Source organism: Aegilops tauschii, chromosome 1 (genome assembly GCF_002575655.3).
Source record: "Aegilops tauschii subsp. strangulata cultivar AL8/78 chromosome 1, Aet v6.0, whole genome shotgun sequence".
NCBI classification, from domain to species: domain Eukaryota; kingdom Viridiplantae; phylum Streptophyta; class Magnoliopsida; order Poales; family Poaceae; genus Aegilops; species Aegilops tauschii.
In genome coordinates, this window is record NC_053035.3 from 337,501,904 (window position 1) to 337,515,937 (window position 14,034).

The following is a 14,034-nucleotide window of genomic DNA, read 5'->3' on the forward strand; positions in this document are numbered from 1 at the left end:
TCCCGTCACTGAGTAAGGACACCGCAATATTGAACCTACTACCAAGCACATCTCCCACCGAAGATAAATCGATGTAATTGGCCAGAGAGATAGACAGATAGACCGGAGAGAAATACAAGGCTATAAAATAATCACACATAATAAAGTTCAGAAAAGATTCAATTACTTTCAATGAACAATCTAATAATAAACCCATAATTCATCGGATCCCAACAAACACACACAGCAAGAATTACATCGAATAGGTCTTCGAAGAGACCGCCATGTGAGCTTGTGGCCCTCTCGTAGATCTTCTGGCCTTCCCTCGGAGCTTCTAGGGTCTCTTCTGGTTCATGAAAAATCACTGTAAAGTTTCATCGTGTTTGGACTTTGTTTGGTATGATTCTTCTACAGAACAAAGAAATAGCAAAAAACGGGAACTGACACTAGGCACTGAGTTAATAGGCTAGTTCCCAAAAATGGTATAAAATGGCCTATAAAGCATACAAGATTGATAATATAATAGCATGAAATAATAAAAAATTATACTCCCTCCGTTCCTAAATACTTGTCTTTCTAGGCATTTCAACAAGTGACTACATACGGAGTAAAATGAGTGAATCTACACTCTAAAATATGTCTACATACATCCGTATGTGATAGTCATTTGAAATGCCTAGAAAGACAAGTATTTAGGAACGGAGGGAGTAGATACGTTGGAGACGTATTATACGCCACTGGCGCGCCGGTGCGTCCCGTGTGTCAAGGGAAAGTGGATTTACCAACTTTACTACATCATGTTTTCCTTACTTGGGTCATAGAAACCCAGGAAGGACTATGAGAAGGGCCCACATACAGGGGCATCGACTTCCATAAACTTGTCGACCTCGATTGTCTTACCGAGGGGGCCTCGGGGGCACCAGGACTTCGTGGAGGAGGCGAACTAAGATACCATGACGGAGACGGCCAAGGCAATCGACTAAGACACTAATAAATTGTTGGAAATATGCCCTAGAGGCAATAATAAATTGGTTATTATCATATTTACCATTCATGATATTTTTTTTATTATTCATGCTAGAATTGTATTGATCAGAAACTTAAATACATGTGTGAAAACATAAACTATACTGTGTCCCTAGTAAGCCTCTACTAGACTAGCTCGTTGATTAAAGATGGGTAAGGTTTCCTAACCATGGACATGAGTTGTCATTTGATAACAGGGTCACATCATTAGGAGAGTGATGTGATGGACAAGGCCTAATGGTGAGCTTAGCATAAGCTCGTATCACTTTAGTTTATTTGCTATAGCTTTCTTCATGTCAAGTATCAGTTCTTTAAACCATGAGATCATGCCACTCCCAGATATCGAAGGAATACTTAGTGTACTATCAAATGTCACTTCATAACTGGGTGATCATAAAGGTGCTCTACATGTATTTCCAAAGGTGTTTGTTGGGTTGGATGAATCGAGGCTAGGATTTGTCGCTCCGTGTGACGGAGAGATATCTCTGGGTCCTCTCGGTAATACAACATCACAAGAAGCTTGCAAGCATGTGACTAATGAGTTTAGTCATGGTATCTTGTATTACAAAACGAGTAAAGAGACTTGCCGGTAACGAGATTGAATTAGGTATGGAGATATCAACGATCGAATCTCGGGCAAGTAACATATCGCCGGACAAAGGGAATAGCATACGGGATTCACATAATCCTTGACATTGTGGTTCAACTGATAAAGATCTTCGTGGTATATGTAGGAACTAATATGGGCATCTAGTTCCCGCTATTGGTTATTAGCTGGAGAGGAGTCTCGGTCATGTCTACATGATTCTCGAACTCGTAGGGTCGCACACTTAACGTTCGGTAGCACTAGGGTAGTATTGAGATATTAATAGTGGAAAGTACAAAGGTTGCTCAGAGTCCTAGATGGGATCTGGGACATCACGAGGAGCTCCAGAATGGTCCGGAGGTAAAGATTTATATATGAAAAGTTGTTGTCGGGGTTCTGGAAAAAGTTCGGGTTTTTTCCGGTATTGTACCGGGAAGCTTCCAGAAGGTTCCGGAGAACTCCAGAGGGGTCCGGAAGTTCGTAAAGGGTTCCACCATGTCCCATACAGTAGCATGGGCTGTAGAGGGGTGCCCTGGCCTTATTGGTCTAGGTGCACCAGCCCCTACAAGGCCCATGCGCCTGGGGAAGGGAAACCCGAAGGGGGGGGCTCCACTTGGCTTGGAGGGCACTCCTCCCCCCTGGCCGCCGCCCCCTGCCTTGGTAGGGGGCTAGGGCTAGCACGGCCCTCACTCACCCCTATATATAGTGGGAAGGCGCAGGGGGCAGCCAGCCCTTCCGGCTTGCCTCGTCTCCCTCCCATTACTCCTCCTCCTCGTTTCGTCAGTGCTTGGCGAAGCCCTGCCGGAATTCCGCTGCCACCATCACCACCACGCCGTCATGTTGGTTCAGATCTCATATACCTCCTCTCCCTCACTTGTTGGATCAAGAAGGAGAGGACATCGCCGAGCTGTTGATACGTCCATTTTGCATCATGTTTACCTACTGTTATTTATAATGTTTTTATGCATAATAATGCTTTTTGGAGTAATTCTAATGCCTTTTCTATTATAATATGCAAGGTTCACACAAAGAGGGAGAACTCCGGTAGCTGGAAATCTGGACCTGAAAAAGCTATGTCAGGCCACCTATTCTGCACAACTCCAAATAAGCTGAAACTTCATGAGGAATATTTATGGAATAAATAAAAAATACTAGAGCAAATAACTACCGGAGGGGGGGAGCACCTGGTGAGCACAAGACACCAGGGCGGCCTGGCCCCCCAGGCACGCCCTGGTGGGTTGTGCTCAGCCCAGCCCACCTCCGGTGCCCATCTTCTGCTATATAAGTCATTTTGACCTAGGAAAAATAAGGAGAGGACTTTCGGGACGGAGTGCCGGCGTCTCGAGGCAGAACTTGGGCAGGAGCACTTTTGCCCTCAGGCGGAGCGATTCCGCCGGGGGAACTTCCCTCCCAGAGGGGGAAATCATCATCACAACTCTCCCATCTTGGGGAGGGCAATCTCCATCAACAATTTCAAAAGCACCATCTCCTCTCAAACCCTAGTTCATCTCTTGTGTTCAATCTTTGTACCGGAACTATAGATTGATGCTTGTGGGTGACTAGTAGTGTTGATTACATCTTTTAGTTGATTACTATATGGTTTATTTGGTGGAAGATTATATGTTCAGATCCATTATGCTATTTAATACCCCTTTGATCTTGAGAATGTTTATAGCTTGTGAGTAGCTACTTTTGTTCTTGGGGTCACGAGAGAAATCATGTTGCAAGTAATCACGTGAACTTGATATGTGTTCGATATTTTGATAGTATGTATGTTGTGATTCCCTTAGTGGTGTCATGTGAACGTCGACTACATGACACTTCACCATATTTGGGCCCAAGGGAGTGCATTGTGGAATAGTTATTAGATGATGGGTTGCGAGAGTGACAGAAGCTTAAACCCTAGTTTATGCGCTATTCTGTAAAGGACCGATTGGATCCAAAAGTTTAATGCTATGGTTAGAATTTATTCTTAATACTTTTCTCGTAGTTGCGGATGCTCGCGAGGGGGTTAATCATAAGTAGGAGGTTTGTTCAAGTAAGAACAGCACCTAAGCACCGGTCCACCCACATAACAAATTATTAAAGTAGCGAACATGAATCAAACCAACGTGATGAAAGTGACTAGATGAAATTCCCGTGTACCCTCAAGAACGCTTTGCCTATTATAAGAGACCGTTTTGGCTTGTCATTTGCCTCAAAAGTATTGGGCTACCTTGCTGCAATTTTGTTACTACTATCGTTACTTGCTCGTTACAAATTATCTTGCTATCAAACTACTCTATTACTTACAATTTCAGCACTTGCAGACATTACCTTGCTGAAAACCACTTGTCATTTCCTTCTGCTCCTCGTTGGGTTCGACACTCTTACTTATTGAAAAGGCTACAATTGATCCCATATACTTGTGGGTCATCAGCTATATGTGTGCTAAACTCGGAGGTGCCATCCGTTTGGCACTAGATCGGATTGGATCATGATTGGATCGTGAAGAGTACGACTACATCAACCGCATTACGACGCTAACGCTTTCGGTCTACAAGGGTATGTAGACATACTCCCCTCTCGTTGCCTTGCACCTCCTAGATTAGATCTTGGGTCTTCATAGGATTTTTTTTTTATTTTCATGCTTCGTTCCCCATTTGTGACATCATGAGCTAGGTCTATGCGTAGATGTATATGCACGAGTAGAACACAAAGGAGTTTGTGGGCGTTGATGTTCAAATTGCTTACTTCCTTTGTCTTATTTGGATCCGGCGGTATTGTGTGATGAAGCGGCTCAGACCAACCTTACTTGTCCACACACAAGAGACCGGTTCCACTGACTGACATGCAACTTGTATTGCATAAAAGTGACTTTGCGGGTGTCTGTCTCTCCGACTCTCCCACCATAGATGAATCTGATTTAACAACAGCGGTCCTTGTAGGAGGTTAAAAGGCAACTTGTATATCACCGTTGTGGTTTTGCGTAGATAAGAACGGTTCTTATAGTTTGCCCTAGTAGCCACGTAAAAATTGCAACAACAAAGTAGAGGGCGTCTAACTTGTTTTTGCAGGGCATGTTGTGATGTGGTATGGCCAAAACGTGATGTGATATATGTTGATGTATGAGATGAACATGTTTTGTAATAGGTTCATGACTTGCATGTCGATGAGTACGAAAACTGGCAGGAGCCATAGGGTTGTCTTTAATTTATTGTATGACCTGCGTGTCAATGATTTGATGCCATGTAATTGCTTTACTTTATCGCTATGCGTTAGCAATATTTGGCGGAGACAACCATGTGACGACACGATGATGGAGATCATGGTGCCATGCTGGTGACGATGGAGATCATGTCGGTGCTTTGGAGATGGAGATAAAAAACACAAGATGATAATGGCCATATCATGTCACATATTGATTGCATGTGATGTTTATCTTTTTACGCATCTTATTTTGCTTAGGACGAAGGTAGCATTATAAGATGATCCCTTCACTTAATTTCAAGATAAAAGTGTTCTCCCTAAATATGCACCACTGCGAAAGTTCATCGTTTTGAAGCACCTCATGATGATCGTCTGTGATAGACTCTACGTTCGCATACAATGGGTGTAAGCCAATTTTACACATGATGAATAATTGGGTTAAACTTGACGAGCCTAACATGTACATACATGGCCACGGAACACGGAGAATCGAAAGGTCGAACATGCGTCATATAGTAGATATGATCAACCTGGAGATGTTCACCATTGATGACGACCCCATCTCACGTGATGCTCGGACATGGGTAGTTTTGATTTGGATCATTTAACACTTAGACAACTTGAGGGATGTTGATTTAAGTGGGAGTTCACTAATAATTTGATTAACTGAACCAATTATCATGAACATAGTCTAAATGTCTTCACAAATTATGTTGTGGATCAATGGCTCGCGCTATAGCTTCCGTGAATTTTAATGCATTCCTAGAGAAAGAAAAGTTGAAATATGATGGAAGCAACTATGCGGACTGGGTCCGTAATTTGAGGATTATCCTCACTGCTGCACAGAAGGCTTATGTGTTGATGCATCTCTAGGTGAACCACCCGCTCCCAAAAATCTAGACGCTATGAACGTCTGGCAGACTACAAGTGATGACTACACGATAGTTCAGTGCACCATGCTTTACGGCTTAGAACCGGGGCTCCAAAGACGTTTTGAGCACGATGAAGCATATGGGATGTTTCAGGAGCTGAAATTGGTATTTCAGGCTCATGCCCAGGTTAAGAGGTATGACACCTCCGACAAGTTTTTTAGTTGCAAGATGGAGGAGAACAACTCCATTAGCGAGCACGTACTCAAGATGTCTGGGTACTACAACCGCTTGAATCAACTGAGAGTTAATCTTCCGGATGAAGTAGCGATTGATAGAGTTCTTGAATCACTGCCACCAAGCTACAAGGGCTTCATGATGAACTATAATATGCAAGGGATGGAGAAGACAATCCCTGAGCTTTTCACGATGCTTAAGGCCGCAGAGGTAGAAATCAAGAAAGAGCATCAAGTGTTGATGGTTAATAAGACCACTAGTTTCAAGAAAGGCAAGGGAAAGAATTGTAACTTCAAGAAGAATGTGTGAGCCCCCCCCCCCGCCTCAACGGTGCACTAATCATAACATGCACGATCAAGGCCAGAGACTCATCGGAAGATATCACAACACAACTCTAGACACAAATTCAAACATAAAGCTCTATTTACAAGCCAGGGTCATGAGGACCCAAATACATAAGTCAGCGAAAGCACTAATATCTGAGTACAGACATAAATAGACAAGTTTTCCTTAAGAAGGCTGAGCAAAACAACGACAACTAGATCGAAAAGGCGCAGGCCTCCTGCCTGGTGCCTCCTAACTACTACTGGACGTCAGTGTCCACGTAGTAGTAGGCTCCGTCGGTGTAGTAGTAGTCATCGATGAGATCAGCTGGCTCCTGGGATCCGTCATCTTATCGCAGCAACCGGGTAGGGAGGAAAAAGGTAGCAAAGCTACCGTGAGTACTCATCCAAAGTACTCACAAGACTTACATCAGATCTAAGCTAAGTATGCATCGGTATCAATGGGAAGGGGCTGTATTTGTGGACTATACTGCAGAATGCCAGAGTAAAGGGGTAAGGCCTAGTGTTGGGGATATAACCCATGGTATGACCCACCCGTTCAGGGACGGGTTATCCAGTGGTGACTCAAAGGAGCAGACCCATCGTCAATTGGGCCGTGATGACCAAAGGTCAAGGCCCAGAGGGCGACTTATAAAGCAGACTGGCTCGTGGCCCAGCACCTGGGACATCGACTCGACAAGAAGACAAAGGAAGTTCTCTTACTTGAGAAGTAAGACTAGCAAAAAAATGCTTGTGCGTTGCAAGGGGAGATAAAAAAGAGCATACACCTTGAGCGTGTGATAAACATGGCTCAAGACCTCCCACATGTACACGTTCTTTATTTCAACACATCATTTCACTTGTATTGCCGCTTATCCTCCTTTCCAACACTTGTCAACGCATGGTGGCAATGAGACATCTGGTCGTGGTCAATTCCAACGCGGCGGACTCGGCTATCACACACCTCGCTCATCTATGTTGATGTCTCGGAGCCCGTCGCCATCGAACTAGCTGAACTCTGAAGCACGACAACTCTAGAAGAGTTGTTAGATGAATGCACTGCCGCTGCCATGCTGCAACATACATAATTGGCACCTACACCCGATCATGGCAAAGCAAGAAAAAATATTCTTGCACGATTGCGCCACTATTATACTAAAAGAACATAGCACAAGGAACATCAGTACCACTATTCTACATTCATTAAATTTTTACTTAGAGAAGAAGTTGTACAAAAGAAATAAAAATATGACTAAATTGCACCTAATTCTTAAATAGCTCTCTGGCCTAGACAAAATAGGTTCTAACAATGCAAGCATGACAAGAAGAGTAGTTAAGTGCTAAAGTTCTACAGTGCAACTTTAACACAACACTAATTAAATCCATTATAAGCTAGCTCTGTTGGCATATGGGCACTTGCAAAACAATGTAATCTATCAAATAAATAAAATACAACATGCAATGGAACTTGCATTGTTATCACATGCATTGGCAGTGTGTAGACATTCCTATGTGTCTGATCAAATTCAAAAAATAATTCTATGAAGAAAATCAAATTAAATACCTGTGTAACATTCATAGAAATGTGCTTACTGGCTGCTAGCTAGATGCCTCAAGTAAGCCGGCCTATGTTTCACGTTTGCACAGTAAACATGCAACCGTTTACTGAACAGGCTCCATGATACGCAGCCGGTACGGGCCGCCACAGCCAGTGTTGGTCGAGCGCGCCGCCGTGCTTTGGCTCCGTAGACTGCCGTGCTTACTCGCACCACCCTAGTATTAGCCTCGTGGTCTGATGCTTCCGCCCACTGCCGCTGGTTTGTCGAGCCCATGTCGGCAGATGCACATCGCCCACTCTCGCCTGCTGACCTTCTTCATATGTGTGCGCTGATGCAAGCTTCACGCCTATCAGTAGGAGTCGCCGCAGCACTCCTAGTTGGCTTGGCACGCCGTGAGCATCTACCACCATCACGTCGCGCGAGTCACGTGTGCTGGCCATCGCTGGGTCGCAGACCCGCACCATTATGCCAGCATGCCATCGGCCCACCGCGAGTCGTAGTGTTGCAGACGTGCCTTGGCGGCCTGTTGGGAATGAACCCTACTCTCACTGCTGGACCAAGGTAGATGAAGTAGTAGGCTAGTTGTTTCTATCTGGCGACGAACACCTAGGCAACGAACGCTTAGTTTTCTGTTATTTCTGGACGAACCAAGTCGCTCAAGTCGCTCTGTAACAATCTCAAACTCAGATCACGGAAGGGTGTTTATACTGGGGCTGGTGCGCATGATGCAGCCCACCTCCCCCACAATCTGGCACCCATGTCTCGCTTGCCCCGGCTGCCCTCCTATGATGCGTTCAACGCGACTGGCGCAACAGATTGCCACGGCCATAGGGACTGTGACTCGTACGCGTGTAGGACTCATACGCGACACAGACACGCACTCCACGCAAGCACGCCTACAGACACGGCACGACCACGAACCAGTGCGCGGCTCGACTAACACGCACACGCAGGCACACTGATCATCACCGCCGTGGCTTATTCCAACACCGCCAACTATGTTGCTGGCTGCCGCTGGTGTGCCGATCCCCTATGCCGGCAGATGCGCGTCACTCACTCTCGTCCGCTGACCTTCATACAGTATGCACTCACTAAAAAAATACTTCCATGATGATACGTGTTTGCACAGTAGGTTATGTTTTCTGTCATACATGTACATTCATGACAATTTTATGACATAATCAAGATGGTCATACCTGTGATGTCGTATAAGTGTTCCATGACAATACCAAAATTATCATCACGGAAGTGTCCACTTCCATGACGAGAAATGGTGCGACATGAAAGCGTTTTCGTCAAGGGTAACCGACACGTTGGAAAGTAGGTCTAGAGAGGGTGATTAGACTACTTGACCAAATAAAATCTAACCTTTTCCGAATTTTAGTTATGGGCAAATTTTAGCAATTAGCACAAGTCAAGCAATCAACCTACACATGCAATTCTAAGGGTGTAGCAGCGGAAAGTAAAACATTGCATATGAAGGTAAATGGAAGGGTTTGGAGAGTGCAAACGCAATGATGACACGGAGATTTTTGGCGTGGTTCCGATAGGTGGTGCTATCGTACATCCACGTTGATGGAGACTTCAACCCACGTAGGGTAACGGTTGCGTGAGTCCACGGAGGGATCCACCCACGAAGGGTCCACGAAAAAGCAACCTTGTCTATCCCACCATGGCCATCGCCCACGAAGGACTTGCGTCACTAGGGTAGATCTTCACGAAGTAGGCGATCTCCTTGCCCTTACAAACTTCTTGGTTCAACTCCACAATCTTGTCGAAGGCTCCCAAGCGACACCTAACCAATTTAGGAGACACGACTCTCCAAAAGGTAATAGATGTTGTGTTGATGATGAACTCCTTGCTCTTGTGCTTCAAATGATAGTCTCTCCAACACTCAACTCTCTCTCACAGATTTGGATATGGTGAAAAGATGATTCGAGTGGAAAGCAACTTGGGGAAGGCTAGAAATCAAGATTCTTGTGGTAGGAATGGAATGTCTTGATCTCAACACATGAGTAGGTGGTTCTCTCTCAGAAAATGTAAGCTGAAAGTGTAGGCACGTTCTGATGGCTCTCTCACATATGGAGAAGAGGGTGGAGGGGTATATATAGCTGCTACTTCTTGAGCTTGCATTAGTTTTTTCCTTGAAGAGGAAAGGGTGATGCAGCAAAGTAGAGATAAGTATTTCCCTCAGTTAGAGAACCAAGATATCAATCTAGTAGGAGACAACGCACAAATCACCAAGACCTGCACAAACAATCAAATAACTTGCATCCAACGCGATCAAGGGGTTGTCAATCCCTTCATGGTCACTTGCAAAAGTGAGATCCAACAGAGATAGATAAATAAAGCTAAACAAAAGATAAAATATTTTTTGCGGTTTTTTGATTTATAGATCGGAAAGTAAAAGATTGCAAAATAGTAGATCGGAAACTTATATGATGGAAAATAGACCAGGGGGCCATAGGTTTCACTAGAGGCTTCTCTCAAGATAGCAAATAATACGGTGGGTGAACAAATTACTGTCGAGCAATTGATAGAAAAGTGCAAAGTTATGATGATATCTAAGGCAATGATTATGAAATATGGGCATCACGTCTGTGACCGACTCCTGCCTGCATCTACTACTATTACTCCACACATCGACCGACTCCTGCCTGCATCTAGAGTATTAAGTTCATGAAGAACAGAGTAACGCATTAAGTAAGATGACATTATGTGAAGGAATAAACTCAAGCAATATGATGTAAACCCCATATTTTTATCCTCGATGACAACAATACAATACGTGCCTTACTGCCCCTACTGTCACTGGGAAAGGACACCGCAAGATTAAACCCAAAGCTAAGCACTTCTCCCATTGCAAGAAAAACCAATCTAGTTGGCCAAACCAAACCGATAGTTCAAAGAGAATTACAAAAATATCAAATCATGCATAAAAGAATTCAGAGAAGATTCAAATAATATTCATAGATAATCTGATTATAAATCCATAATTATCGGATCTCGACAAACACACCGCAAAAGAAGATTAGATCGGATAGATCTCCAAGAACATCGAGGAGAACATGGTATTAAGAATCAAAGAGAGAGAAGAAGCCATCTAGCTACTATCTATGGACCCGTAGGTCTGAGGTAAACTACTCACGCTTCATCGGAAGGGCAATAGAGTTGATGTAGAAACCCTCCGTGATCGAATCCCCCTTCGGCAGGATGCCGGAAAAGGCCCCAAGATGGGATCTCACGGGAACAGAAGGTCACGGCGGTGGAAAAGTGTTTTCGTTGATGCTTCTGATGGTTTGGGAATATATGTGAATATATAGGACGCATAACTAGGTCAGGGGAGTCACGAGGGGCCCACAAGGCAGGGGGCGCGCCCTCCCCCCTTGTCGCCGCCTCGTGGCTCTTCTGACTTGAACTCCAAGTCTCCGGGGTCTCTTCTGGTCCAAGAAAAATCATAGCAAAAGTTTTATTCCGTTTGGACTCTGTTTGGTATTCCTTTTCTGTGAAACTAAAAAACAAGGAAAAAACAGAAACTGGCACTGGGCTCTAGGTTAATAAGTTAGTCCCAAAAATATTATGCAATAGCATATAAAACATCCAAAACAGATAATATAATAGCATGGAACAATAAAAAATTATAGATACGTTGGAGACGTATCAATAGCCTCCACACAAAATCCAACTGTTACACACATTTGACCTAACTTGGTCAGACCGAATAGAGGAACTCGGTGAGACCGATTTAGTTTAAAATGTGAACGTTAGGAATCTCGGTGGGACCGACTGGAACAACTCGGTGGGACCGATGTGCTAGGGCTTAGGGCAAACATCAACTCGGTGGCACCGATTGCATCAACTTGGCGAGACCGAGGTGAAGCAATAAGGCAACAGAGAAGATGTCAAGCCAACTCGGTGTGACCGATCACAATTTTGGTGAGACCGAAATAAATGCAACAGGCAACAAAGAGTTTGCAAGGCCATCTCGGTGAGACTGAGATCCATATCGGTGTGACCGAAGTGTCAGAGTTTCTGGCAGTGGCTATGTCAAATGAACTCGGTGGTGCCGGATAGGAAATTTCGGTGGGGCCGAGTTTGACTTTGAGTTTTGGACATATTTGGAATGACAAAGTGGTTGAGGGCTTTGGAGCAACATCACTAAGCATTTTGACAAAGTAGACCATTAAGCAACACCTCACCCCCTTTTAATAGTATTGGCTTTCCTATGGACTCAATGTGATCTTGGATCACTAAAATAGAGATGAAGAGTCTTGAGCTTTTGCCAATATGTGTCCTTAGCATTTGAGGGGGTCCACATCTCTAGTCCATGCCATGCCATTCATTGAACTTTCTAAAATATTAGACTTGAATGGATATTAGTTCAATGAGCTATATGTTGTTATGAATTACCAAAACCACCCGGGGATTAGTTGCACTTTCAATCTCCCCCTTTTTGGTAATTGATGACAACATATAGATCAAAGCTTCGACAAATGATAATATGAATGAAATACGTCGTCGCTTTGAGAAGTATGTGATAAGCAAGAGCTCCCCCTAAAATTTTGCATTATTTAAAAATGTGCTTTTGAATGCAAATGCACAACTAATTAGGGTCATGGGTCACTCTTCCATGTCACATACATCTTGGTGGAGCACACAAAATGGTAAGAGTTAAGTAACATGCACTGATCACCAAGGATACAAGTGATTGATCATACACAAACATTCATAGATATAATCATGCAAGCACACATTAAGCGTAATATGATCAAACACATGATCACATAAGTATCTCACGAGCATAGCACAAATTGTAGCATAGGAAGCAACAACCAAACAACCAAAGTAGCAAGAGTAGCAAGGCAAATAAAACCAACAAAAGGCAAAAGGTACTCTCTCTCAAAGCCTATGATCTATACACTTTCTCCCCCTTTGGCAACAAGCTATCAAAAAGTTCGAAAATGTATAGTGCTATACGACACTCTAAGCACGATCTCCAGGAGATCTTGAAGGGGTCTTCTGGCTTGTCGCTCCGGTGTGCGTAGACGGCATTGAGATGACTGCGTCTGCAAATGCCTCTGCTGAAGTCTATGGAGCTGGAGGAGTTGACACTGGAGGGGGCAACTGTGGCAGTGGTTGCAGGTGCTGAGATGGTAGTCCTGGAGTCTTTGGCAACTGACACAACTGATGATCTTTGTGCCCTCGGCACACTCTGGAATGTGTCTGTTGTGGGTCTATCATCACTGTCCTCAGCATCATCCCAAAGCTTCTCCACAATGGACTGAATCTCAGTGACCTTCACATCAAGGTCATGTATCTTTGTCTCAATGATCCTTTCAAGACTCTCCTAATTTTGAGACAAAGTGGCCAAGCTTTTCTCAATTCTCACGGTAGCCTCAAGCAGATAACTGAGTTAATCTTGCTTGATCTTGAGATTCGCAACTGAAGCATCTGGGGCACTTGCTGCCTTTGCTGCTTTTGCAGCCTTAGCTCTCTCAATCTTCTCCTGGGCTTCAGCACAAGTAGGATGTGAAGCATCCATGACAACCTCGTTGTCCTCAAAGTCTGGCCTCAGGGGTATATGTTCTCTGTCCAGTAGATATGTCCCAGTTCCCACCTTTGAGTTGATCAATGTCTGGATGTGTCGGGCATATCCACAAGACCTCTTCTGGTCGGCTGTTGTCCTCTTCGCTGTCTCAACAATCAAGCTCGTGACTTTGAATTTCTGAGGGATATCAAACAAATGAAGTAAATTGATGGAGTGACCACGTATCATCCTATGATCTCCAGACTTGGGAAACAGAGTGTGCCTCAAGATAGTGTTCATCGTAGTCAAACCAGCAAGCAGATAATAGATAGATCCAAGCTTGTGAGTCTCCAAAGCTGCATCAGGTATGGGCTTGTACATGTTTGCCATAGAGTTGTGATCTTTCCTAGGCTTGCCATACACATCAAGATCATCTTCACTCTCATAAGTTCTTTTCTTTCTTTGCCTAGTAGCTACTTTAGGCAAGTTGCTGGGAGTGCTCCAGCTCCCATCATCATAGCTACTGGAGGGACTAGTGCCCTGACTGAGATTGACTTGCTCTTTAGACTTATTCTGACGGTCACTGGCTCCTGACATTGCTGCAACTGACCCTGTGAATAGATGGGTGTGGGTAGAGTAGATGAGCATGTCGGTGCAACAAGCACTGGCGTATGTTGCTCGGACTGTACACAGGCACCAGGGCAAGGTTACAATGACAAGGCAAGGCCAAACTGGAGAG